Source organism: Eschrichtius robustus, chromosome 7, assembly GCF_028021215.1.
Source record: "Eschrichtius robustus isolate mEscRob2 chromosome 7, mEscRob2.pri, whole genome shotgun sequence".
Lineage (NCBI taxonomy): Eukaryota > Metazoa > Chordata > Mammalia > Artiodactyla > Eschrichtiidae > Eschrichtius > Eschrichtius robustus.
Window position 1 is genome coordinate 82,095,730 of NC_090830.1, and position 25,872 is coordinate 82,121,601.

General features: G+C 46.4%; 1 pseudogene; it reads left to right on the forward strand.

The window, feature by feature from the left end:
- The first annotated feature begins 11,545 nt into the window (after window positions 1-11,545).
- The window catches only part of LOC137767152 (E3 ubiquitin-protein ligase RBBP6-like), a 55,418-nt pseudogene continuing 41,091 nt past the window's right edge, over window positions 11,546-25,872 (forward strand).

Sequence of the window (25,872 nt, forward strand, 5' to 3'; positions counted from 1 at the left end):
GGCTACTGGAGCTTCAGCCATGACCTGGGAATCCCAGGGAAGGGCACAGCAGCTTTCCGGAAGCAGGTCCGCTATGTTCTTACACTAGGTTATAGCCTCCAAGAATACAGGACTAAAGGTAGTATTTTACTCTTTTGGTTTTTTTGTTTGTTTGTTCTTTAATTTTTTTTTTTTTAAGAAGGATATTTATTTATTTAGTTAGTTAGTTAGTTAGTTAGTTAGTTAGTTATGGCTGCTTTGGGTCTTCATTGCTGCAAGCAGGCTTTCTCTAGTTACGTTGAGCGGGGGCTACTCTTCGTTGCGGTGCTCAGGCTTCTCATTGCAGTGGCTTCTCTTGTTACGGAGCAGGGCTCTAGGCGTGTGGGCTTCAGTAGTTGTGGCACATATGCTCAGTAGTTGTGGCTCACGGGCTCTAGAGCACAGGTTCAGTAGTTGTGGCGCACAGGCTTAGATGCTCCGCAGCTTGTGGGATCCTCCTGGACCAGGGCTCGAACCCGTGTCCCCTGCATTGGCAGGCGGATTTTTAAACACTGCGCCACCAGGGAAGTCCCACTCTTTTGTTTTATATATCAAAATTTGAATGGCTCAGATGGAGATAAGGAGTGCTACTTGCTGGGGGGCCTCCCCAGAGACCATTACAGACACATGACCCCGTTCAGACCTGGGATCTACAAGGGCAGGTGGTGGATGACTTGGGGAAACTTCTCCCTCCTCAAGGATCTCTTTTTCTCTTTTTCTGTGGCTGTAGTGAGAACAAGGCTTCCTGCAGCCACCTCAGTCCGAGCCTCAGGATGAAGCCAGCACCAGGGGGAGGACAGAGCTGAGAGAAGCACAGAGAAGCCATGGTGCCAACACCTGCCCAGTCTTTGGACTTTCCAATTATAGGAGCCAATATATCTCCTTTATTATGTAAGCCAGTTTGAATTTTGCTTTCTTTTACTTGGTCAGTGAGAGCATCCTAGCCAAGGTAAGCCCTATTCAGTTTGAAAGTACTTTTACTTTTATTATCTCATTTGATTCTCTCAAAGTGGGTCAAGAGGAGAAATTGAGAGCCCAAAATGTAAAACAACTTGCTCAAGATCACATGATAGAAAGATGGTGGACAGGGATGGGACTCAAGCCCAGGTTTCCTTACTCTGAGTTCAGTGCTCTTCCCACTGGAGCACACTGCCTGTGTGGATGGCTAAGCAGAAGGTGTTCTGATGACCTGGAGGTGCGGTCCGTACTACAGACAACATACTAGGGATGCATCCAAGGCTTTGGGGCTGACATCAGAAAGGGAAGTGGGGGGCTTCCCTGGTGGCGCAGTGGTTAAGAATCTGCCTGCCAATGCAGGGGACACGGGTTCGAGCCCTGGTCTGGGAAGATCCCACATACCGCGGAGCAACTAAGCCCGTGAGCCACAACTACTGAGCCTGCGCGTCTGGAGCTTGTGCTCCGCAACGGGAGAGGCCGTGACAGTGAGAGGCCCGCGCACCGCGATGAAGAGTGGCCCCCACTCGCCGCAACTGGAGAAAGCCCTCGCACAGAAACGAAGACCCAACACAGCCAAAAATAAATTAATTAATTAATTAAAAAAGAAAGAAAGGGCAGTGGTCGTGGTCTCCCCAAGTCACACCCCTCTGTCCCCATTGGGCCTGGGATCTCAGACTGGGTGGCCCCCAGAACCAAGCCCCCAACAATGGAGATTTGGATGGGGATCCTACTTGCTAATGGAGACGCCCGGGGAGGAGCCAGGGAGGGGTTTCCAGAGCACAGGGATACCAGAAGTCAGTGATCAAGGAGATTGGGAGAGTCTGGTGAGAATCCATTGCGTCTGGGCCTGAAGGTAGGCATTTGTTAATTAAACCTAAAAGCTAAATAAACATATTTTGAGAACATCAGCAGCATCCGCATTCAGCCTCAGAATAACCCTCCCCCAAGCCACTCCCTGACACTTGATATTCCACCCATGGAGGCCATTCCCCTAACTTTAGAGCTGAAATGCAACTCCCACCTTGCCCCTCACCACCCCTGGGGAGCAGCGAGCTGTTAGGCATTGACTGCCATTTGTTCTGTATTGTGAATGGCTTATCACTCCATTCCTAAAAGACAGGGAGGGTGAGTCTTGAGCAAGATAGGAAGGATCCCCAAAAGGAAGGTAACGACTCCTCCACGGCACCAGGAACACCTGCTCCCTGGTTGTCGCTGGGCCTCTCTCTTGTCTGACAGGCACAGGGTCATCATTATGGGCCTGGAGAAGACACAGACAAGCTCGCTGAGCTAGTCTGATGCTCGGAGGACCCGCTCCTTCCCCTCCTACATTTCCTCCTCAGTCCTCCCCACACCCAGGGAGCAATGCCAACAGGAAGAAACACGTCCATTTCCACCCACTGTTCCCAGTCTCCTTCATCCCAAAGTCTGAGTCCCGCTGTGCCTGGGAGGGGCTGGCCCTGAGCCAAAGGTGGAGGCCACGAGCGTTTGACTTGCCTGTGGTTTTCTTGGGGACATTTGGGTTCCCCCAGCTTTATTAGGCAGAAGGGCAGGAGCAGGAGGAGCAAAATGTGGACCGTCCAGTCTCCTGGGGAAGACATCACCACCAACCTTAAGTCAGAAGCAGAACACTGGCCATGTCAGATCAACACAAGGGACAGTGAGAGCCAAAAAAAATTCTCCCCAATAGAGTCTTACAGCCCTGGCTTTGCATCTGGGCTCTGCCACTCCTTAAGCGTGACCTCAGACCAGCCACTTAAACTTCCTGTGCCTCAGATGACTGTGATGATGATGACACAGCCTCACAGAGCCCTTCAATGAGACGACGCACACTTAACACGGTGACTGGCGCACAGTGGGTGCTCGTTAAATGAAGGCTCTTATTTTTACTTGCCTTGGGTCGGGGAGAAGGGCAGGAGATGGGAAATAGTGCAAAGAGAAGGAAGATGAAATTGTGGGTGGGGAGGATTGCGGGGCATTTTGTGAATATTAATAACATTGCAAACAGTGAACAATGGTCACCAGACCTAGGTTTGGGCAGGCAAGGTGTTCAGTAAGGTTTTCGATTAGATTTAAGGGTCCTTCCAGGACTTTCACAGAGCCTGCGGCCAGAGTCCACCTTTACTGTTTGTGATACCTGCGGCTGACCCCCCAAGAAGAAGCATCCCCACCATCGAGTGGCGGGGAGTGTGCTCGTTTGCAAAAGGCCCTCAGTGATTTTGAGTCACTGCCACTAAGGACCACACTCTCCTTGGGGCTGAGAATCATTGCTGAAGAGGATCAGTGGGATTTGGGTCCCTTAGGGTGTCAGATTTTGGACCAGGTCCCCATCTTCCCCTGTCATCACTAACCTTGCTCTCCTCCTTTTTTTCTCTGCCCTCTGCATCTCTGCAGACTGTTTCGCTGGATGGACCCTTAGGAGTGGTCTGGCCCAGCCTCCTCACTGACAAACACTGAGGACCACAGAGTACATGAACTCAGTCCAGGTTTGCACAGGAGGCCTGAGGTTGCTTTGGGGCTCACCTAGGTCTGGGGAGCCCATGACAGCGTTCATCCCCTCCCCTCAGTAGCCACGTGCTCTTCCATATGTAGATGGCTCTCAAAGGCTCACAAATATAACCCACGTGCATGGTTCATGTATGGCAAATCCTGAGTATGGAAGCTGGCATGGCGAGCATTGATAAGTGGTAGCTATCGTTATTACTGGTAGCTATTGTTATTACTGGCAGCTATTGTTATTACTGGTAGCTATTATTATCTCCTACCTTCATAGTGTCCCCAAGTCATGGTGAATATTAGCATTTTGTTATACAAGGGGAAACTAAGGTTCATACGGTGCTTGAAGGACTTTTTCCAAACCCAGCGGATAGTAGCAGCATAGCAAGGCCAGCACCACAGCCTTCTCACGCTGAGCCCTGAGACTTCTGCTCCGAGGTGCTGCCTCTCTCTGCCCTCTGGTCTGGGACACAGAGCCTCAGAGGATGAGATGCTGGCCTGGTGTGATGACCGTGAATCTCTGCTATTAAGACCCGTCGTCATCCTCAGCACTCTGCCAGGACTTGTTGCAGGGCCCTTGAACAAACAGCAGGACAAAAGAGAGCAAGCCCCAGCCCACAGTGGCCCGGAGATGTGAGCGCGGAACCTGTCCTGCTGAGTCCCCAGATGAAGAAGCAGGGAGGCGGCCCAGCCAGGCACAGCTCACCCAGTCATGCCAGCCCCGGTGGGGCCCATTGCATTTGGCAAATAGTGTTTCACCAGGCATCCTGTGGGCGCTTACTGGGGGCCAAGAAGGGGGCCTGTCTTCACCAAAAACATGTGAATCCCTGGGGAGGAGGCCCACCCAGCAGAGCCGTGCCAGGGCAGCAAGGAGAGAAGCCAGGCACCTCCACCCCCTCCCCACCCTGTCCATACAAGGGAGGCAGCAGAAAGGACCCTCGGTGTCAGAGTCACTGGAGCCAGTAGGCGGGCGGCTCAGAATGGGAGGCGCTTCCCAAAGTGGAGCGCGAGGCCCCACCTCTTCCGCCTCTATCCGCGGGTCCTCTCCAGGTTTTTCTGTGCGCTGAGGAACCCTGCAGTGTGCGCCGAGTTGGGGGTGGACTCATACGGATGTATTTTTCCTGTTGAGAGGGCTGACAGCTTTTATAAGATTCTTGACCCTTCCGCAGAAGACACTGCAGTGACATGGACAGATGGAAATAGACTTCCTGCCACCCCAGGTCATGGGTCCCTGCAATGAGAGTGGCCAAGAAGGGAGGAGAAAGAGGCAGGCCTTGCCCCAGCTAAAGAAGGAGGCTCTGAAGTCCTGTGTCCAACTCCACCCCTCACTTCTCAAGCCTGGCTCATTTCCCCTCACCTTAGGTGCCTCTTCCTCCAGGAAGCTCTCCTTGATATTCCATGTGTACTTCCCCCATTGGAGCACTTCTCATACCGTGTGGCGATTGCCTTCTCAATTGTCTGTTTCCCCCACTAAACCTCAGATCCCACTGAAGCAGTATCTGTCGGGTTCAGCCCCTGACAGGGGGCCTGGCACATGGCAGTGACCAGTCAGTCCCGAATGAGTGAATGGATGAATAGTAGTTGTAACTTAGGTGACTCTCAGAAGCCCCACATCTCTGAGAAGGGTTCTGCATTTTATTTTTTAAGGAAATAGAGATACAGGGGACCTTGGAGTTACATAGTTCCCTCCTGCCATGCGAGGGAAGACCAATCGGGCAAGGGCCCAGGGCCTCGGGTTTGCCTGTGCAGAACGAAGGCGGGGCAGGGGACACTGAGCGCCCTGGGCTCTGAGAGGTGGGTGGAGGCCCAAACCTCTTCCATTCTGAGGCCCCTGGCATGCACAAACATGAGGACATGTGATAACTGCCTTACAAAAATGATGGTCCATCGTAAGTGTTTATATTTAACAACTGGACTTGTTTTGGCCTGTCATGTACCCTGTCAGGGGAACTCCCTCATCGTACACATGCTCTGATTTGGAGATTATGTCTCAAGCCTAATCTGTGGCCCTTTGTGATTGGGGGCCTGGGTCCAAGGGTCCTCTCCCCATCCCACCCCCTGCACATCCCCAGCCCCGGGCTGGGATATGCCTCAGTTATTACTTCTTACTATCCGCGTTCAGGGTGCAGGCTGTGCTCAGAGCATCTCAGGCTTAGAAAAGTCCTGACGCCCAGGCCAGAGTGGCCCAGCTCCCCGAGTACTGCAGGCCTGGGGCTGCACAGCCATCCTGGCTGTCCCCAAGAAAGCAGGAGCCCTGAGCCCTCGCTGCACTTCAGGGCGGGGCTCACGAATGGTCGCACTCCATGCTACTGTCTTGCTGCTCCCCTGGGTCTCTCTCCTTGCCGCTCATCCCACAGATAATGCCAATAGCTGCTGCTTCTCCAGATGGGGGCCCTGAGGCGGCTTGGGGCTGTGCTGCCCCCTCCAAGCCAGGGACAGCGGCTCCGGGACCAGGCCTGGCCTGCAGACTGGCGCCATCGCCTGGAGGGGAGCGGGACCGACACGCTCCTTTTCATCTGCCTCCTCCACCCAAGTCTCCAGAGTCAGGGGGCTTTTTCAGAGCCCTTGCCCTGTCCCCTGACCTCTGGGAGGGATGTGAGGGGGATGGAGATTGGAGGCACAACGTACGGCACGCAAAGTCTATCATCTAGTTGGGGAAAGCTGTCAGGCCAAAGGAGTGCAAAGGTGAACAAGACGAAACCCCAGCCAGCAGAGGATCAGCTTATGTGCAAACAAGGACTGAGGCTCAGAGTAGAGAGGAGAGACGGGCAGATGGGAGGGCCTGGCTCAGCCTCCAGCACAAGGTGCCTCTAAGACAGGAGGTGAGCATACGCGTGGACAAGGAGGTTTGAATCTCAGCTTCTCCATAAGCCAGACGTGTGACCTCTAGCAAGTTACTGTTCTTCTCTGAGGTGCACTTTCTGAATCTGTAAAAGCGGGTTAAGAACACTTGCCTTGCTGTGTTGTTGCGACAATTAAATTAAATAACGGATGTGGAGCACTTGACACAGCGCTCAGAATCCATCCTTAAAGCAATCCATTAATAACAGGGAACCAAGGCTCAAGAATGATTACTTTTAAAATGTAAATTAGAAGCGATTCAAATTTATTCCTGTAAGAACATCTCAGTTCTTACTCATGTTCTTGAGTAGCAGAGAAAGGAGTAGAGTGGCAACCAGCGGAGGAGAGGATGGCTCACCAGTCACCGTCTATTCTCTACTTAAGCAGCAGCCATGGAGAGACCCTGCAAAAATATCATCAAGAGCTAGGGAGGGAGGCAGCAAGGAACAGATGGCAGCACTGATGGCTTGGGAGATGCACTCATTACTCTACACTCTTTAGGTGCATGAACTCATTTAATCCTCAAACACCCCCATGAGTAAGTGGTACTTTTGTCCCTATTTAGAGATGAGGAAGCTAGGGCACCCAGAGGTTGAGGGACCAGCCCAAGGTCACACTGCTTCTAAGTAGGAAAACTAGGATTGGAGCAGGGCAGTCTGGCCCCAGAGCCTCTCTACTCCCAACTACTAGGCGATAACTGCCTCTGATCTGGGAACTGTGTTCATCCCCATTTCTCAGATGAGAAAACTGCTGTTCAGAGATGCAAAGTAAATTTTGCAAGGTCACACAGTAGTCACTGGCAGAGCTAGGACAGTCATGATTTTAAGCTATGATTTTTAGTCAGTTGAGTTTCCTATTTAATTCAACTTGGGATCCAGAAAGTAAAAGCCAGCCCCTCTCCAGTAGTGGGAACTGCAAAAGATGAGCCAAGGGCCCTGTTGGCAGCCATATTTCCCATGCACAAGGTGGCAGAAGCTAGTCAGTGTTGAGAGACAGTGAAACCATCACACAGAGAAAAGCAAAGATGAGACTGCCAGCAGATTCAAGCCCTGGTTCCAGCCATTCCTGGAGTCTAGCTGCATCCTCCCCTTTGGAAGATTTGGTTGTTCAAATTTAGGACTTGATTCCAAGAGCCAATAAAGCCTCTCTGTGTCCCCAAGTTGTTATGATTGGGTGTCAGTCATTTGCAACCAAAATGGGTTCTTGCAGAGAAGGCAGCACGCAGAAACAAGAAGCTGAAACCAGAAGACTGGGAGACCAGGAAGAATGACAGAGAGGCAAAGAGAAGGTGAGAGAGGCAGACAGAGCACCAAAGGGCACAAAGATAGGAGAGCTGTTAGCACATCCTTCCAAACCCCGGTGCTGTCAGGTTCCTGACTTTGGTTGGTTCTCCAGCCCCCAGACGGCCCCCAAACAGCCATGAAAACATCGTGAACTGGCGCTTTTGAACACTTCCAGTTCCAAATGTGAGTTTCACAACCCTTCTGAATTCCACGTGTAGACACTCCTTTATCCTATTTCTCCTTAGAAAAGTCTCACTTCCAATAAATTTTCACACCAGCTACAAGAACTCCCCATCCTTCAGAACCCCTGTGTGCTCCCCCTAAATATCTATTCCTCCCGCCCACACTAAACCGCACCACCCCAGCAGGGCGCTTCTGGGAAGGCAGATGGTACTAGCTCGGAGCTGACCCCAGCCCAGCCCTCGGGAAGGCAGGGCTGTTGATGAGTCAGCAGGGTCTGCGCTGAAGCATCTGGCCCCAGTTACCAAGATGGAGTCTCTGCTTCGTCAAATCACTCACAGCCCAACAGGCAGCAGCCACGTGGGCCTCCCCAAGGCTGCTCTTAGTCACACAGGCATTTTAATTTAGCTACAGAAGAGGGATGAGCAAAGAGCACAGAATAATCCTCTCCTTCAGAGAGAGAAAAATGGGACCTCGGGAGGTTACACGACTTTCCTAAGGTCACCGGCCAGTCAGCAAAGAAGCTCTCGCTGGGGCAGGTTTCCCAGTGCTTGTTCGAAAATCCTGGTCTAGGCAAGACGCTTCTGATTCTGGCTGGAATCTGTACTGAGTCACACTCTTAATCTTCTTTTTTTTTTTTCCTCTCTCTGCCCTAATTTTACTTTCTCTTGGAGCTCAGACCAGAGGAGATCTGGTTCAATTCCATCAATCTGCCATTTGTTGACTCATTCATTCAACATGTGCCAGTCTGGAAGGGACCCACGAGTCATCTGACCAAACCTTTCCCATCCAGTGTCAGTGGGCTCTTTGATTTTAAGAAACAGAAATTGACTCTAGCTAACTGAAGCAAATTTTTTTTAAAAAGAAAGAAATTAAAGAACTTACTTGGAGATGGGAAGCTCATAGAATTGAAGAAAATCTGAAGACTTGGGTCCCTGACAGGTCAGGTTCCAGAGATCTTAGGAGCAAAAACCCCTGGGCAGTGTCTTTTTTTAAATTTATCTTTTATACAGCAGGTTCTTATTAGTCATCCATTTTATCCACATCAGTGTCTGTATGTCAATCCCAATCTCCCAGTTCATCCCACTACCACCACCCCCCACCACTTTCCCCCTTGGTGTCCATACGTTTGTCCTCCACATCTGGGTCTCTATTTCTGCCTTTGGGCAGTGTCTTGAGGGTCACACCCCCCGAGGCCCTAGACCCCACTCCCCACCAGTGCAAAACGTGGTGCCAACTGATTTCAGTGTTTGGGTGGAATCAAGAGTCAACCCTCAGATAACGATAAGACCCACTTTAACATCAGAACGCCCTGCAGGGCTTGCTAAAACACAGATTGCTGGGCTCTGCACCCAAAGTGTCTGATTCTGAGGTAGGACTCCAGAATTTTGCATGTCTAATAAGCTCCTAAGCAGGGCTGGGGCTGCTGGTCCGGAATCCATGCTGTGAGAGCCACCGCTCTGCAAAAACCTAGCCCGAGTTGTGTGTCACTCTGAGACGGGGAGCCCAGGGCTCCTTGAGAAATGGTCCCACCAAGGCTGTACTCAACGGAATCAACAAGTCCCATAGGGTTCTCCTCAATGGGATTCCCAAAATAAAGCCAGGATACTGTGACCAAAAGGGGGAATGGATGTTAGCTAGGCAGGAGAAAACACAGATGTGCATTATTTGGATATTTGGGGAAGATTCTCAGGGTTTGCTGTGTAGGTGGGTTAGATATCCACGAATTACCTTCTTCTGCTTTTCATGAGGCCGACAACCCTCCTTGCAATCTTGAAGGAGAACAAGATCTCCCCCTGTCCGGCAGGTAACAGATTTATTGCAGGCCTGGTATCTGACAGGTGCAATATTCTTATTGGCAATACAGTAGCAAAAAAGCCAAGGGCCAGCTCTCATGGAGGCTTAGTGGGTAATCAAAATGAAACTTAGTTCGACAGATAAGGTCTCCACAGCATGCAACAGTGAGGTTACCACCTCCCTCATTCTACTAAACATGCTTCTATTAATGCGGCCTGAGATGACATTAGGTTTCTCAGCAGCCACAACCTACCACTGGCTTATTACCATTATTCAAAAATATTTAGTGAACATTTACAGTGCATCCAGCCCTGTGCTATACATCTGAGGAGCGCACGTCAAGCAAGAGGCCAGTCTCAGTCTCTTATGGGCTGCCATCAGTTGCCAGTTAAGCAACATTAGTCTTGCTGAAATGCTGCTTAACTGGCAACTGGACAAGATCCCCCAATCCCACACTGGACACCCAAGGAGTGATCATCACCTAACCCATTAGGAACCCTTGGATCCTCTGCATCAGCAGAACCCAGGTTGGGAGGCAGGACCCACAGGCTGAGCATCTGGCATCACATCTCTATTGTGTGATGTGGAGCCTGGCGTTCTTGAGGCGCCCTCAGCCGCAGCAGATGGGGGCTCCCCCTGCCACTCTCTTTAAGGGGTTGATGAATGGTCAGCTCCGAGGCAGCAGTGGGGGGAAGAGCCGAAGCATCAAAGAATCCCAAGCTGGAAGGTCCTTAGCAATCACCTTAGTCCAACCATCTCATTTAACAGAAGACCCTGGGCCCCAAGAGATGAAAGAACTGCTCAAGTTCACACAGTTGATAGACGACAATCAGGATCCAGGGCTCAGGTCCCCTCCTGTCTTAAAACCCAAAGCACTCTCAACTACACCACGAGAAGCAAAGGTGGTGAGGCAAGGGATAGACAGAGAAAAGGGGGCACATTTACCAATGAACTAGTCCACTCAGGAGACAGATCTGATCTTATGGTGCCCCGTTTTCAGAAAAACAGCTCTGAGCTTCCTGGGTTGGCAGTAATAAGAGCTAACATGTGTGTAGCGCTTACTACTTGCCAGACATTGTTCTGAGAACTTTGTAGATATTAACACCTCACAATAACACTATGAGGGGTGCTATTATTATCCCCATTTTATAGCTAGGTAAATTGTCACAGAGAGGCTGAGGACGTTGTCCAAAGTCACACAGCCAGTGCAACAAAGCTTGGATTGAAGCCAGGTAGTCTGGTTAGCAGAATTGCTAGGTTGCTGTGGGCACCCCAGCATGCCCAGAGAAATCCTCAGAGTACCCCAGGGCTCTGGCTTCTCACTGCCATCTGGGACCTGCCTAAGCTTTCCAACTTGAACTGTTGCTGATATCACCACAAAGTACCTCAATAAATTCTGGCAATGATAAATTTTTTGTTTGTTTTGCTTGTTGACTAGAGAGCTCTTATATAGACCAAACTGCAATGTTTTAGGTTTCTTAAAAGATATAGAATTGGCACATCAATATAGTATATAAGGGTCATTTATTTTCTTCCCATCCCTTTCATACTACTCATGATGCACTGAAGAGTTGCATTTGACCCTAAACTCAGGGAGTGGCCACCTCTGTATCCTAAATGAGCCCAAGGATGATGTGTCCCACTCATCAACACTTCCCAGCCTGGTGCCGTGGCAGCCACTGAGGGACACCAGCAGATCAGATATGATCTCTGCCGTCAATGAATTCACAGTCTCCTGGAACCACTGAGTGCAAACAACAGTTAAAATATAACACAGTGAGTGGTACTGTAGAAGGCTCCAAATGCTTTGGTTGCAGAGAGAAAGAGAACCTGCTCTTGGGAGAGTAGCAGGAAAAGAAGCTGAGGAGACTGGGGTTTGATTGCACACAGTTCAACAGTCTGGACAGTCTCGGAGGAGGTGAGGAGACACTGGAAGCCTCGAGAGGGGGTACAGTTTAGAAAGACCACCCTTCTAGATGTGTGGAGGGGAGAAGGACCAGGAGGAGGAAAACCAGTTAGGAGATGACTATAGAGTCCAGGTGAGAGATGAGGGTTACACTAAGGCAGAAGCACTGAAGATGGAAAAGAAACAATGGATCAAGGAAAAAAAATCAGAGGTGATATAAACGGGGCTTTTTTTCTTCTGTGTGGTTCACTTCAGCTTCAGGTTCATTTGCCATTAAAATAGCTTTGGATGTGACTCCAATCATGCCTGAAGAATCACAGAGACCTGGCTTTTAGGTTAGTTAATTTCAAGCTTCCAGGAAACACAAGTCAGATCAGAGGACCAGAGTTCAAATCATGTCCATTAAATCATGCGACATGCTCTTGAGCAAGTCGCTTTCATTCTCTGAAAGTCAGCTGCATCATCTGCGAAGTGAGAATCAAGGCTTCTGCCTCTGAGCTTGTTATGGCGTCAGCTCACTTGGGCACCAGTATCGTCTCATCTCTTTTTATCTTTCCTAACAACAATATCATCAGCCTGCACAATTTCCTGAGCACTCACTATGTGCCAGGCACTATTCTAGCATGCATCAACTCATTTAACCCTCACAACAACCTCAGGAGATAGGTACTATTATTATCCTCATTCCGCAGATAAAGAAACCGTGGCAGAAAGAGATGCAGTAACTTGCCAACTCCTCACAGAGGCAGAACTAGGATGTGAACCCAGTATACCACCTGCCATAACTGCCTAAGCACCCGCCTACCCTTCTCTACAGGAAGTCCAGGCTCTCCCTCTGGAGCCCTCCCTCCTCCCCTGCACTAAGAATCCTACTCCTTGGGTCCTGCTTCCTGGCACTAGGTGGACAAGGAAAAAGCTCAGCTCTCTGCTGCCATTGCTAGAGGCCGCCACAAGGTGTCGCTATTGAAAGTCAATCCTACAAGGTTGGTTCAGGCGGTCTGCTGGTGGCATGATGTTCTTACTGGCTCTGAGACTTCACTCCTTCTGTAGTTCTCATCCACGCACTTAGCTATCATTCATCAAACCACTCTGGGGGTGGGGGCCTCTGAATCCAACAGGGCTTCCAGACTCCCCTTTCCTTTCTGGCTGGTCTCTTTTTGGATCCCTTGGCGTTCTTCCCTACCAGAATGCTGTGGGCAGGGCCGTGTCATTTGACCTCACCAGGTCCCCCTAACTTCAAGTTTCAGGGAGGCACTGAACTTAAGGTCTAAATACCCTACACACAGGAGCCCCACCACCCCCCCCCCCGCCTACCCCGGGGCAGCTTGTACAATTTGGTCCACCCCCTCCGCGATTTACTAACTAGAGGGAGAAGGAGCATTTTCTAAACACACACACACACACACTCAAAAACAAAACAAAACAAACAACATGCCCTGTTGTACCCTTTTCCTGGGGTAATGGGCATCAGCTCCCCTTACCTACTCATAGCTAACGGGTTCCGGGGACTGCTGTCTGAACAAAAGCCTACTCTATAGCACATGTTCTGTTCACTGGCAGGCAGAAGTGCTAGAAGATTCCTTCTCTATGTCTAAAGAGGCGATTGCATACCTTATGGCCGTTAGGAACCCTCTCCTACACCAACTAAAAGCTTCCCACAACAGACATTAGGACACAAGCCCAGGGGCCACCAAGACCTCATGGAGTGTGTTGAAAGTTTCTGTGTGGACTGATTTCAGAAGGCTGGTGAATGTAGTTTTCTGTCCTGGGCAGAGAGAATCTGAAGCTGAAACTTATTATAAACACAAACCTCTTCATAAAACAAAGAGTCCCAACACCAGTCCTCGGCAAGAGCAGCAGAATGCCACAGAAAATCAGGCTGTATCCTGAAGTATAACTACGATAAGCGCAGCCAGATTTAGCAAATAGAAATACAAAATATCCAGTTCAATTTGATTTTCAGATAAACAACCAATAATTTTTAGGATAAGCATGTCACCTGCAATCCATGGGACTTACCTTTCTCTAAAAAATTATTGGCTGTTTATCTGAAATTCAAATTGAACTGAGCATCTTGTATTTTATCCATCAACCTTAGTTTTTAAGTATAACCATGATCAGAAGTAAATCCAAGTCCTAAGAAAGCAAAGATCAAAGGTACTTAACAGGTCAACAGTTAAAATTCATTTGGCGGGCTTCCCTGGTGGTGCAGTGGTTAAGAATCCGCCGGCCAATGCAGGGGACACAGGTTCGAGCCCTGGTCCGGGAAGATCCCACATGCCGCGGAGCAACTAAGCCCGTGCGCCACAACTACTGAGCCTGCGCTCTAGAGCCCATGAGCCACAACTACTGAAGCCTGCATGCCACAACTACTGAAGCCCACATGCCTAGAGCCCGTGCTCCTCAACAAGAGAAGCCCGCGCACAGCAATGAAGAGTAGCCCCTGATCGCCACAACTAGAGAAAGCCCGCGTGCAGCAACGAAGACCCAACGCAGCCAAAAATAATGAAAAAATAAAATGAATTAAAAAAAAAAAATTCATTTGGCTACTAGACACTGACCAAACATTTTAAAATTTTAAAACAGTGGTCCTTTAAGCCTGGCTACACATTGGAATTAGCTGAGAATTTTCAAAAATATAGATATACAGAAGCCCATGACTGTCCCTGAGGATTCATATTAAACTGAATTCATATTAATTCACATTAAAACATTCATGTATTAAGAATTAATAATATTCCTATGAAATAGGCGATGCTAATGTGCAAAGGGAGCTGAGGACCATTGTCTTAAAGTGTTGTCTGTACCTGCCTACTCAGTTGAAGACTTTTCTGAAGTGGTAAAGGAAATAAGACTGATACACTTTATTTGCAATTGTAAGCTTCCTTAAACTTATAACTCACAGTGAGTTCAGACTGACATTAGCCCTGACTGTACTGAGGAAAAATCGGCAAAGAGATAGATCAGCTTACTAGTAGTTCCTGTTGTTGTAAAATAACATTTCGAATCATATTCTTTGTCCTTAGTAATTCCACTTTAGAGTATAAATCTTAGGAAAATATTCAGCAGTCCAGACAAATAACTATATGCAAAGATGCTAATCATACTATAGTAATGAGGAAAAAGTGTGTTTCCTGTAAAAATCATTTCCCTTTAGCCTGAGAACTTCATGATTTCTTGTAATGAAAGTCTACTAGAGCCAAGCTCTCTCAGCTTTTTTATGTGGGAAAATGTCTTTAATTTTTTTTTCATTTTTGAAGTATGCATTTTGAATGATTTTTTTTTCTTTCAGCATTTTAAAGAAGCCATTCCAATGTCTTCTGGATTCTACTGGTTTTTTTATTAGATGTCAGCCATCATTCTTATTATTGTATTCTTAAATGTATGTGTCCTTTTTCTCTGACTGTGCTTAAGATATTCTCTTTAATTTTGGTTTTCAGCAGTTTGACTATGATGAGCCTTGGTGTGGTTTTCCTTATACTTATTATTTTTTTAATTAATTAATTAATTAATTATATTTTTGGCTGTGTTGGGTCTTCATTGCTGCGTGCAGGCTTTCTCTAGTTGCGGCTGAGCGGGGGCTACTCTTCGTTGCCGTGCACGGGCTTCTCCTTGCAGTGGCTTCTCTTGTTGTGGAGCACGGGCTCTAGGCGCGCGGGCTCAGTAGTCGTGGCGCGAGGGCTCAGTAGCTGTGGCTCGTGGGCTCTAGAGCGCAGGCTCAGTAGTTGTGGTGCACAGGCTTAGTTGCTCCGCGGCATGTGGGATCTTCCTGGACCAGGGCTCGAACCCGTGTCCCCTGCATTGGCAGGCAGATTCTTAACCACTGAGGCACCGGGGAAGTCCCTCCTTATATTTATTCTACTTGGGTTTTCATGGGCTTCGAAGATCTGCAAATTAATATATTAGTATTTCTCATTAATTTTTAAAAATTCTCAAGCACAATCCCTTCAGATATTCCCTCTGCCCCATTTTCTCTCTTCTCTCTTTGAAGGACTCCAAATATGTATATACTATAGTGTTTTATGTTGTCCTACTGTTCTCTGAAACTCTGCTATAACTTTTAAAATTTAATTTAAATTCAATTTACTTTTTCTCTCCTTATGCATTAGTTTGGATAAATTTTATTAACCTGTCTTCAAGTTTCTGATCTTTTCTTCTGCTGCATCTAGTCTGCTGGTAAGACCTTCAATTAAAAATTTCATTTCAGTTCTAGAATTTCCATTTCATTCTTTTATAGGGCTTCAGATTCTCTGTGGAAACTTCCCATTTTTTCATTCATTTTGCCCATCTTTTCCAGTAAATACTTCAACACAGTTATAATACTTAAAGATTTTGTCTGATGATTCCAACATCTGGGTCATTCCTGGTTCTGTTGCAATTGGCTATTTTTTCCTCTTGATTATGGGTCACATCTTCCTGCTTTTTCACACGTCTTCTACCTTTGACTGTGTGCTCACTGGTAAAGAACTGGTGGGCATGTGTGCCTTGAGGGGTTCTCCCCCTATCTTCCTTCCTGTCCCTGCTGTTGTTTTGTACTCGGTGAAGACTTAGAAGGAAACAGTAAGTGAGTGCTCCAAAAGAAATCTCTGTCCACCCTCATTTCCTGGCCTTCACCTTCACCAGGCCACGGTCATGCAGTTAGTGAAGCCCTACAGACAAGAATTGGCAGATAGATGCCATTTAGCATTTAAGTTTGGGGGTGGGATTTTAATACATCATGACAGCTCATGGAAATTTTAGCTTGTTCAGCTAGTTTCTCAATGCACATTCAAAAATCCCCTGTCTATGGTGGGTCTGCTCTTCTATCCGTCATACCGCTTTGATGAAAGCAGCCTCATGTCTCACTCTCCTAGCAAGGGCTCTTTCCACTCTGGAATTTAGTTCATTTTAAATTCTGGTGGATTTTTAACAACTAAGATTTTGCAGTTCATCCAGATTACTTGCATTGTCACAAAGAGAGTAATCTCTTGCAAATTTCTATATCCTGGAAATGGAAGTCCAAACGTTTTTCAAAAAGACTTATAAACTGAAAATACAGAGAGAAAGGGTGAGAAGGAAGCCTCTGACATCTGACATTATCCATTTCCTCTCCATATTTAATTGCTAAATTGACTCAGGGGAAACACCCCCAGGTCACTTGGCGAGGTTCCTATCCCTGCTGAGAAAGTCCAGGAAGGCTAATGTATCAAATGCCCATTGCCACAAAAACATCTGTCTTTAAAAGGCCACCTGTTTTAAAATGGGATGTGGGGGAAATGGAGTAGAAACTAATTTGCCCTTATTTCACCAAATAGGATTTCTGATATCATTTAAAATGCCCTTTATCTTCATTTCAATACATTTCCACTTCTTAATCCTGCTGAATTGGAACCAAATCCAGAAGCCCATTTCTCTAACAAAACTGATGAGTATGAAGAGATAGTTTCCTTAATGCACACCAAAAAAACTTGGGTACAGCTAGAGTTTATGCTATTTCACATGAAGAAAACTAGAAGAGAAAAAGGAGGCTGACATGAGAGGCCCTGTTTAGCAACAACTTTTCTGACGCAGGAGAGAGAAGACAACATCTGAAACACAAAGCTTCTTCCTCCAGAACACTCAGCCAACTGCTCTAGGTCTTATTATGTAGAAGGATACAATTGGTAGATTCAGTAAGAAATTACCTAAAACTCCACACTTAATTGGTTTTAAATAGTCCAAAACTTTAAGGTCACAAAACCCTTTTTAACATCTGATGAAGAGACACAATGGAGGCGGGTACAGCTGCTCAGGTTTTGAAATTCCTCAGTGCCCTCCCAGGAACAGACACAAGTAGGACTGTAAAAGAAAAAGAAATTGTAGAATAGGTGAAGCAGTGCTTAGAAGGAAGAAGGTCTAAGAGCAACCATCTAAGCTTCCACAGTAAGAAAGTAGAAAGAAAAGAGCAGCTTAAGCCCAAAATAAATAAAGTAGAAAATGAAGGCAAGAATAAGAATAATGAAATAGAAAATTCACAGTCAGCAGCATGAACCAATTAAACCAAAAGCTGTCTTTAAAAAATGTGATAAAATTGATAAACCTCTAGACTTACCAAGGAAAAACCCAAAATCAGAAGTTAAAGAGGAGTCAAAACTACAGGTCCTACAAACATTAGCATGATAAAAAGGAATAACATAAACAAATTTATGCCCCCAAAATTCATCAACATAATGAAATTACCTATTCCTTCAAAGGGGCAAATTATAAAAACTGACTTAAGAGATATCATCTAAATGATACTATGTCTACGAAAAAATTGAACTCTTTTGAAAAAGAAAAAGAAAAAAATAGCCCAGATGGCTTCCCTGGTGAAATCTACCAAACATTTAAGGAAATAACACCAATCTTACACTATCACTTTCATAAAAGAGGTGAAGGGAGCACCTCCCACATCCATTTTATGATGCCAACATTATCCTGATAAGAAAAAAAGTTATTATAAGAAAAGTAAACTCCAGGCTAATATCTCTCATGACCATAAATCCTTGACAAAACATTAGCAAATTGAATCCAGCAAAATATAACAAGGATACTACATGTGACTTAGTGGGGTTTATCCCAGGAATCCAGAGTTGGCTTAACATTTGAAAAAAATCAGTGTAATTCATGACATTAACAGAATAAAAGAGAAAAACAGAGACACAGAAAAAGCTTAACAAAATTAAACAACTGTTTATGATTTAAAAAAACACTCTCAGCAAAATACTGGAATAGAAGGAAACTTTCTCAATCTATTAAAAAAAAAAAAAAAAAAAAACCCTATAGCTCCTGCATGTCAACAGAAAAATAAGCTGAGGGAGGAGAAAGAGTTGCCTAAAAAAGAATAGAACATTCCCCCCAAAAGTATTTCTATTCCCACAGGAGACAAAAAAAATTCATGATCACAAGCCACTTATGACACTAAATGCTCAAGTGAAGAGACAAAATCTGTAGATAAAAATCCTTATAAGGATCATGAGAAGCACATCTTAGAAGCAAGGAACGAAAAAGAATCAAGTAGCAATACATTACATGATACATATTCTTAACCCACCAGACACAGATTGAAAATGTGCAGATTAATGGGCAAATTGGCAGGAATGCTATCCAGCCTAAACCCCAGCTAAGCCACTCCTCTTGACCTTCCTCCGACTTAACTAGAGAAACTGATGAAGCTGCTATTGAACCAGACTATAATGAAGGTGATAGCGAAAGTAACATATCTGTAAGAGAAGAGGAAACTTGTCTAAGGAACTGAACAATAAAGTGATGGAGGAAGCAAAAGAGCCTGGACACGGCGGCAGTCGGCCAGGAGCCAGAGTCAAAGCAGCCCCAGCATTAGTCCAAGTAGAAGTCATAGCCCTTCTGGAAGCCCAGCCCGAAGCCACAGTAGCATCACAAACCATACAATAATTAGGAATGAATTTAACAGAATGCGTGCACAAGACCTGTATACCAAAAAACTGCAAAACATTGCTAAGAGAAAGTAAAGAAGACAAATAAATAGAGGGCTATGCCATGTGCATGGGTTGGAAGACTCAGTATTGTTAAGATGTCGGTTCGCTCAAAATTCACCTACAGATTCAACATAATCCCATTCAAATCCCAGCAGGGTTTTTTTTGGTAGAAATTGACAAGCTTATTTTAAAAGTTATAAGAAAATGCAAAGAATCTAGAATAGCCAGAAAACTACTTAAGGGAAGAACAAAGTAGGAGGACTTACACTACCTGATTTTCAAGTCTTCCTATAAAGCTACGGTAATCGAGACGATGAGGTAGACCAGTGACTTCCATGAACGTGAGCTCAATGCTGTACTTCATTGGCTGTAAAATGAGTTCCTCGGTCACAAGTAATGTAAGGTGGAATAACATCTTGGTGAATAAGGTATTTTGTCAGTGCATGGATACTAGTTTGGGAAAAAAAATATTGCAGGCAGGAAAAGCAAATCTATATCAAAAGTAGGTGTCTGCAGACCTACTAAAGAATGGACTTGAGGATATGGGGAGGGGGAGGGGTGAGATGTGACAGGGTGAGAGAGTGTCATGGATATATATACACTACCAAATGTAAAATAGATAGCTAGTGGGAAGCAGCTGCATAGCACAGGGAGATCAGCTCAGTGCTTTGTGACCGCCTGGTGGGGGTGGGATGGGGAGGGTGGGAGGGAGGGAGATGCAGGAGGGAGGAGATATGGGAACGTGTGTATATGTGTAGCTGATTCACTTTGTTATAAAGCAGAAACTAACACACACACACACACACACACACACACACACACACAAAGTAGGTGTCTGTGTCAGTGAGATTAAAATACCACCCCTTACATGGAGGAGGTGGCTCACCGATTCTCCCGAAGAATGGTGCTACGTTGGGGGCTCAGTGTTGGTCTTTGCTGTTGGCGGGTTGGCCTCTCAGCGGTGACTGTAGACAGAGACTTTAGGAGGTGGACAGTCCATGTTGTGGAGCCTATGCACAGTCCCCATCATTGCTGCCTTGGCCACTTTGATCACGAGGCCTTTGTAAGGACAGAGGTTGCTGGGGAAAGAAACTAACTAACATCCAGAGAACCGATGATTTTATCCACCTGATTATCAAAATATTTCTCTTGTATAATTACTCTTAGGTGACTATTGGGACACAGATCTTCACATTCTGTGGTCATTCAAAGGTATCTATTCACACACCTTTTCCCCAGAACCTCCCCACTGTGATCATTTAACTGTGTCCTTTCCAAGTCCCTGACCAGCCAGCCAAACCATTAGCCACTGCCCATGAATCAAAGTAGATCCATACCTCTGGTCACCTCTAATTTCAGGCAAATGAATAGCCAGTTGCACTGGGTGAAGTTCTGCTCAGTGGGAGTATTTTCCTCCACTGCTGTCCTGTACGACCACATGAGAATGGCTTCTATTCAGATCTCAGTACAAATAAACCAACTGCAAAAAGACATTCGTGAGAGATTGTAAATGGAATGTGCATTGATACTAGATTTTATTAAGACAATATTATTAATTCACTAGATGTGATAATGAAGTGGTAGCATGTCCTGTTTTTAAAAAACCCTTTATCTGTTGGAAATATGTTCTGAAGTATTTGAAGGTAAAAAGATAAGAGGTATGGGAGATTTTACTTAAAATTTTTCATGGGAAAAAAGTAGAAGGAGAGCTCAATGGAAGAAGGATAATTGTCGAAGCCAGGTGATGAGTAAGTACATGGGGGTTCATTAAACTGTTTTCTCTGCTTTTATATGTGTTTAAAATGTCACATAATAAAAAGCCTAAAAAATATTCTAATGAAAAGTATAGACAACCTCCCCTTATAAATGTACCTAAGAATGTAATCTGAATGTCACCTAGCCTCACCAGCCTGTGTCCTCAAAATAAGGTTAAATTTCCACTTGGACCCAATTTATGATGACTGTAAGCCCACTCACCCATCCCTGTGCACCAGGAGCATATTCTCACCCTCTCCAGAAGAACTCCACTATTCCAAGGAGTCCTCAAAAGGGTTCCACATATTAGGCCACAAACTAGGCTGAAGCGGACAGCCATCCCTCAGGCTCTGCTATTCTAGCTCCCACTTGCCTACATCTAGACAATGTCTCAGCATTCCTGAGAAGCTGCTTAAAGAGGCTTAATCACTGCTGCTGTTGACAAAAAAGAATGCCATAGGAAGCGTTCCAAATTAAAGGAAACTAAAATACACATTAAAGGAAATTAAATGCAACATATGCTCCTGAGTTGAGTCTTAGACTCGGGAAAAAATGGCTATTAAGTCTTTATTGAGACAGCTGAAATTACCAAAATATGGACTGTGGATTGGAGGATAGTATATCAATGCTAAATTTCCAGATTTTTATCATTGCATGGTGGTTACGTAAGAGAAGTTCTCACACTTAGCAAATACACACTGAAGGATTTAGGGTGTAAAAATAAAGCAGATACATTGAAAATTCTCCCCCTCCACCCAGCCTCTCAGCCACACAATTTCCCCCTGCCCCAACAGGCAATAAATGTTTCCTCATTCTTGTATCCATCCACCCAGAGGTATTTCATGCTTTTGCAAGCTAACACATGTTCTAACATCTCCTTCACACCAAAAATGGGAGCATTCTCTATACTCTGTTCTGTGCTTGGCTCTTTCTGAATATATCCTGGAGATCATTCTGTATCAGAACATGAACCATCCCCTATTTTCTACAAATACGTAGTATTCCACTGGGAGATGCACCATAATTTATTTAGGCGCCATAAAATTGGTTTCCAACCTTTTTCTGTCCTTTATTAAGATCTGCAGAATAGCAACCTTCAAGGGACCCAGGAAGATTTGGGAACACAAGCATATAACAAAAGTATGAAATTAATACGGTGATAATTTTGTCAGGGGTTATATTTTAAATGGTTACTGATGAATGCAATGTTTCATGTTATTAACCAGGGAAATAGACTTCAGAATGAATGATTGGTGGGTACGAAAAAACAAGAATGTGTGTGGGGAAGTCAATGTTAACAGCCCTCCGTCTTAGCCATTAAACCTGTCTGAAAGAGCATTTTAACACAATGGAATTTTTTTTTTCAGAACTCTAACAGACACTGAATGCAATAAGCAACGATCAAGAATAGTAGTAGTGGGCTTCCCTGGTGGCGCAGTGGTGGAGAATCTGCCTGCCGATGCAGGGGACGCAGGTTCGAGGCCCGGTCTGGGAAGATCCCACATGCCGCGGAGCGATTGGGCCCGTGAGCCACAACTACTGAGCCTGCGCGTCTGGAGGCTGTGCTCCGCAACAAGAGAGGCCACGATAGTGAGAGGCCCGCGCACCGCGATGAAGAGTGGCCCCCGCTTGGCGCAACTGGAGAAAGCCCTCGCACAGAAACGAAGACCCAACACAGCCATAAATAATAAATAAATAAATAAATAATAATCAAAATACCAAGAACCTCCCACAAAAAACAAACAAACAAACAAAAAAAAAGAATAGTAGTAGAGCCACCCATGATGTTGTTGTTATTGTGTCATTAATGAAAGTACCGACAGAAAAAGAGTAGTACTTTGGGTTCGTTAATAAAAGACCTGAAAAAATGTAATGGCTTAGAGTCACAACAGCAAATAAAGTTGCCTTTCACTTCACTCTGCCAAATAAGGCTGTCCGGAAGGGGAGGAAGTTAACAATGAACTTCGAGAGCAGGGTGAAGTGTGTACATCCATATCTATACATACACTGAGTTTGGGGTTGTAGGGACTTTCTGTTGTTGTTAATAAATATAATTTCTGTGCCCATTTTTATCTTCAATATTTTTCCTTAGGTTCTTAAATTACAGAAATAGTGACTTAATTTGACACAGGTTTAGACAATATCCCAGAAACCCAAGAGCACATAACGTCACTCATCCTGACCTAAAAGCTTCTCTCTCTGCAGGAATCAGAGCCCAGCATCTCTCTTCTCTCACAGACTCACCGCCTCCTTTTCTGTTACAGTGGCCTTTTATGAGTTCTCACTCCTCCAGCTGGACAGTTAGTTAGCCCTTTGAGGGCAGGACTACCACATCATAATCATCTAGGCTGTGCAGACTCCACTACTTGAGCAGGTGGGGGGCAGCCCCCGCTCTCCAGACACGGCCCAGCAGAGGCTCCATCCACAGGGTCCACTGGTTGATGTCACAGTGACGGTCATGTTAAGTCAGTGTATCTACGCTGGCAGCGGTAGCATTGATATCTCCACGGCAGCAGCTTTGGAATATGATTTAGGGCATTGTGTCTGAGGATGAAGGCACCAAGCCTAGTTTTCTAGCTTTATTGGTCAGAATAGGCTAGGTCATTCCAGAAAACAAACCCTGACCTCTCAGCAGCTCACGCAGTGAGTTTATTTCCCAATCACACGCAGGTCCATGGAGGCTGGGCAGCTCGCGGGGCAGCATTCGTCCCAGCGGTGACTCAGGGCCCAGCTGCTTCTACAGCGTGGCTCCCCTGTCCCAGACTCCCTCTCACAGGAGAGTGAAAGCCAAGGATCTGGCGAGAACTTTTAGGGCCACGCCTGGAAGTGCTGTACATTATTTCCCCCCATGTTCCACTGGCCTAACTGAAAGGTAGGCTGACAAGCATTGTCTTGACGAGTGCTCAGGGGCAGAAATGGGGTCAGGAGCATCCAGCCAGAATCCACCCTCCCAGAGATTTCACGAGCCCCACTTAGCCTTCAGAAATCCGTTTGATGATTATCCCAGCCAGGCATGGTTTCTCTATCTGCACCTAATCTCCCTGACTGACATACAAATTGGAGGCACAGTAGAAGGTGGGGGTCAAGAGCACAGGCCTGAGCTAGACTCCAGGCTCCTGCCCTACTGTGCGCTTTGGTAGGCAGGCGGGGCTCCTCCGAAAATTCCAGATTAAGTGGAGTGTCTGTCTCAGGAAGTTGTCGTGAGGGTTGAGTTAATGCGAGGTAGGCACCTAGAACAGTGTCACCTGCACTCAGCACTCAATAGCGTCGTTTATTATTTATTTCCCCCCGAAGTCTCCAGCCCTCAGAGACTTCCTGGAGGAGGTAGTCAGGAAGACTCGAACGAGTGAAACAATGGATTGTAGAGGATTGAACAAAGGAAGGGACCTTAAAGGAAAATGAGTTTCTCCAGGCAGGACGCTGTGTTCTCTTTGAATTAATATAACTGCTGAGCCCCAAAGAAAGGGCTCCCCGGGACCTGAGTCTGTCCGTCATGTGCTCCAGGGAGCCTCCTTGCCTGAGTCCAGACAAGCTTCTCCTTTTATTTCTTTTGGCCACGCCACGCAGCTTGTGGGATCTTAGTTCCCCAACCAGGGACTGAATCCAGGGCCATGGCAGTGAAAGTGCCGAGTCCTAACTACTGGACCATCAGGGAACTCCCCAGGCTTCTCCTTTTAAAGTCCTACCTGTGGGAGCTGGACTTACGGCCAGCAGGGCCGGTTATCTTGCCCAGGCTGTCCTCTGGCTCCGGGGTTGGGGTGTAGGTGGGCAAGCCTATGGGAGACACGCCTGCATGGAAAGAGCAAGGCCGCTGGCCCCTTACCAGGCAGGTCCAGGCCTGGGCTTAGGGCGTCCAGAGGGAAAATGGTCACTCTGAAATCCCAGGCGCAGGCTGAAGACCTTCTTCTAAGTGTAAGGCATTTGGGCTCACTGTGGGGACAGGTACAGGGTCTTTGCTGCACAGCAGAGGTGACCAGGCCTGCCTTCACTCCCGTGTTTGCCAAGTTGCTTGCTGACGCTGTGAAAACCCCATCCCTAGTTTTTCCACCAACATCTCCTCTGTTAGTACAGAGACCACACTATGAAAGAGGCAGTTTCCTGTGCCAGAGCCCAACAGGCCCAGCCCCCCACCCTCAGTACGCTCCCATGGAGGACATGGTGACAGTGGGGAAGGTCTCTCCTCGGGGCAGCTGTAAGATATCCCTGCGGGATAAGGCTTCCCCTGGAATGTGGCCTTTTTCTAGCCAAGAACAGTTCCAGGTAATGAGCACGCTTCAGGCTGAATCCTCTTTCTCTGGAGAAAAAATTTCCAAATATGAAAGGATCGAGGTTCCTACTTTGAGAATCTCTTCCTAGAGGGTGACAGCCCAAATTCTCCCTAAAATAATAGTAGCACACAGCAGAAAACAGAGCAGGGGAAGCGCGGAGGAAGTAGAGGTATGGATGTGGGGGACTCGATGACACCGCCAGGGAAATGAATAAAGACTCTCAGCATCAGGCATTCATTCAACAGGCTGGGCCAAGGGCATTCGGGGTGCCCACCCACTGCTGGGTGCCAGGGTGCTGACGCAGCAAATGGCCAACACTGGACTCTACATCTGTCATTTACTAGTCATGAGCCTTGGACAATGTCAACTGTCTGAGCCTTAGTTTCTTCATTTGTCAACTAGAGATAAAATTCCTTGCCCAGACCGCTTCACAAGGTTCTCCTGATGAACTCAAAAGAAAAAGGCCACGAGAAAACTTTATAAACCAGAAAGGGTTGTCTTAAAACAAAGCACTGTTATCATTGCAGTTGTTAAGACAAATCTTAGCTCTCCAGGGACCTACAATCTGGTTGCAGAAATAAATTAAGATACCTGGAACAATAAAGTGGTAAATCATGGCAGTATGCACTCAGCACAAAATAGCGTTAGCAAAAGTATATGCAGTTAAGTTTTCTGAAAGAGAGTCAGGTGTAGAATGAATCAGACAGAACAAATTTCATGAAAGTCGTGGTAAGAATTGAAATGAGTCCTGGAAAAAGAGAAAGTTGTAGAGAAATTGGAAGAAGTAAGGCATTAACTGTGTGTGTGTGTGTGTAGTAGTAGTAGTAGTAGTAGTAGTAGTAGTAGTAGTAAAAAAGTGCAGCAAGGATATGGACCATTCTAGGCTATAGACATACTCAGGAAGTGAATGGTGGGAAACG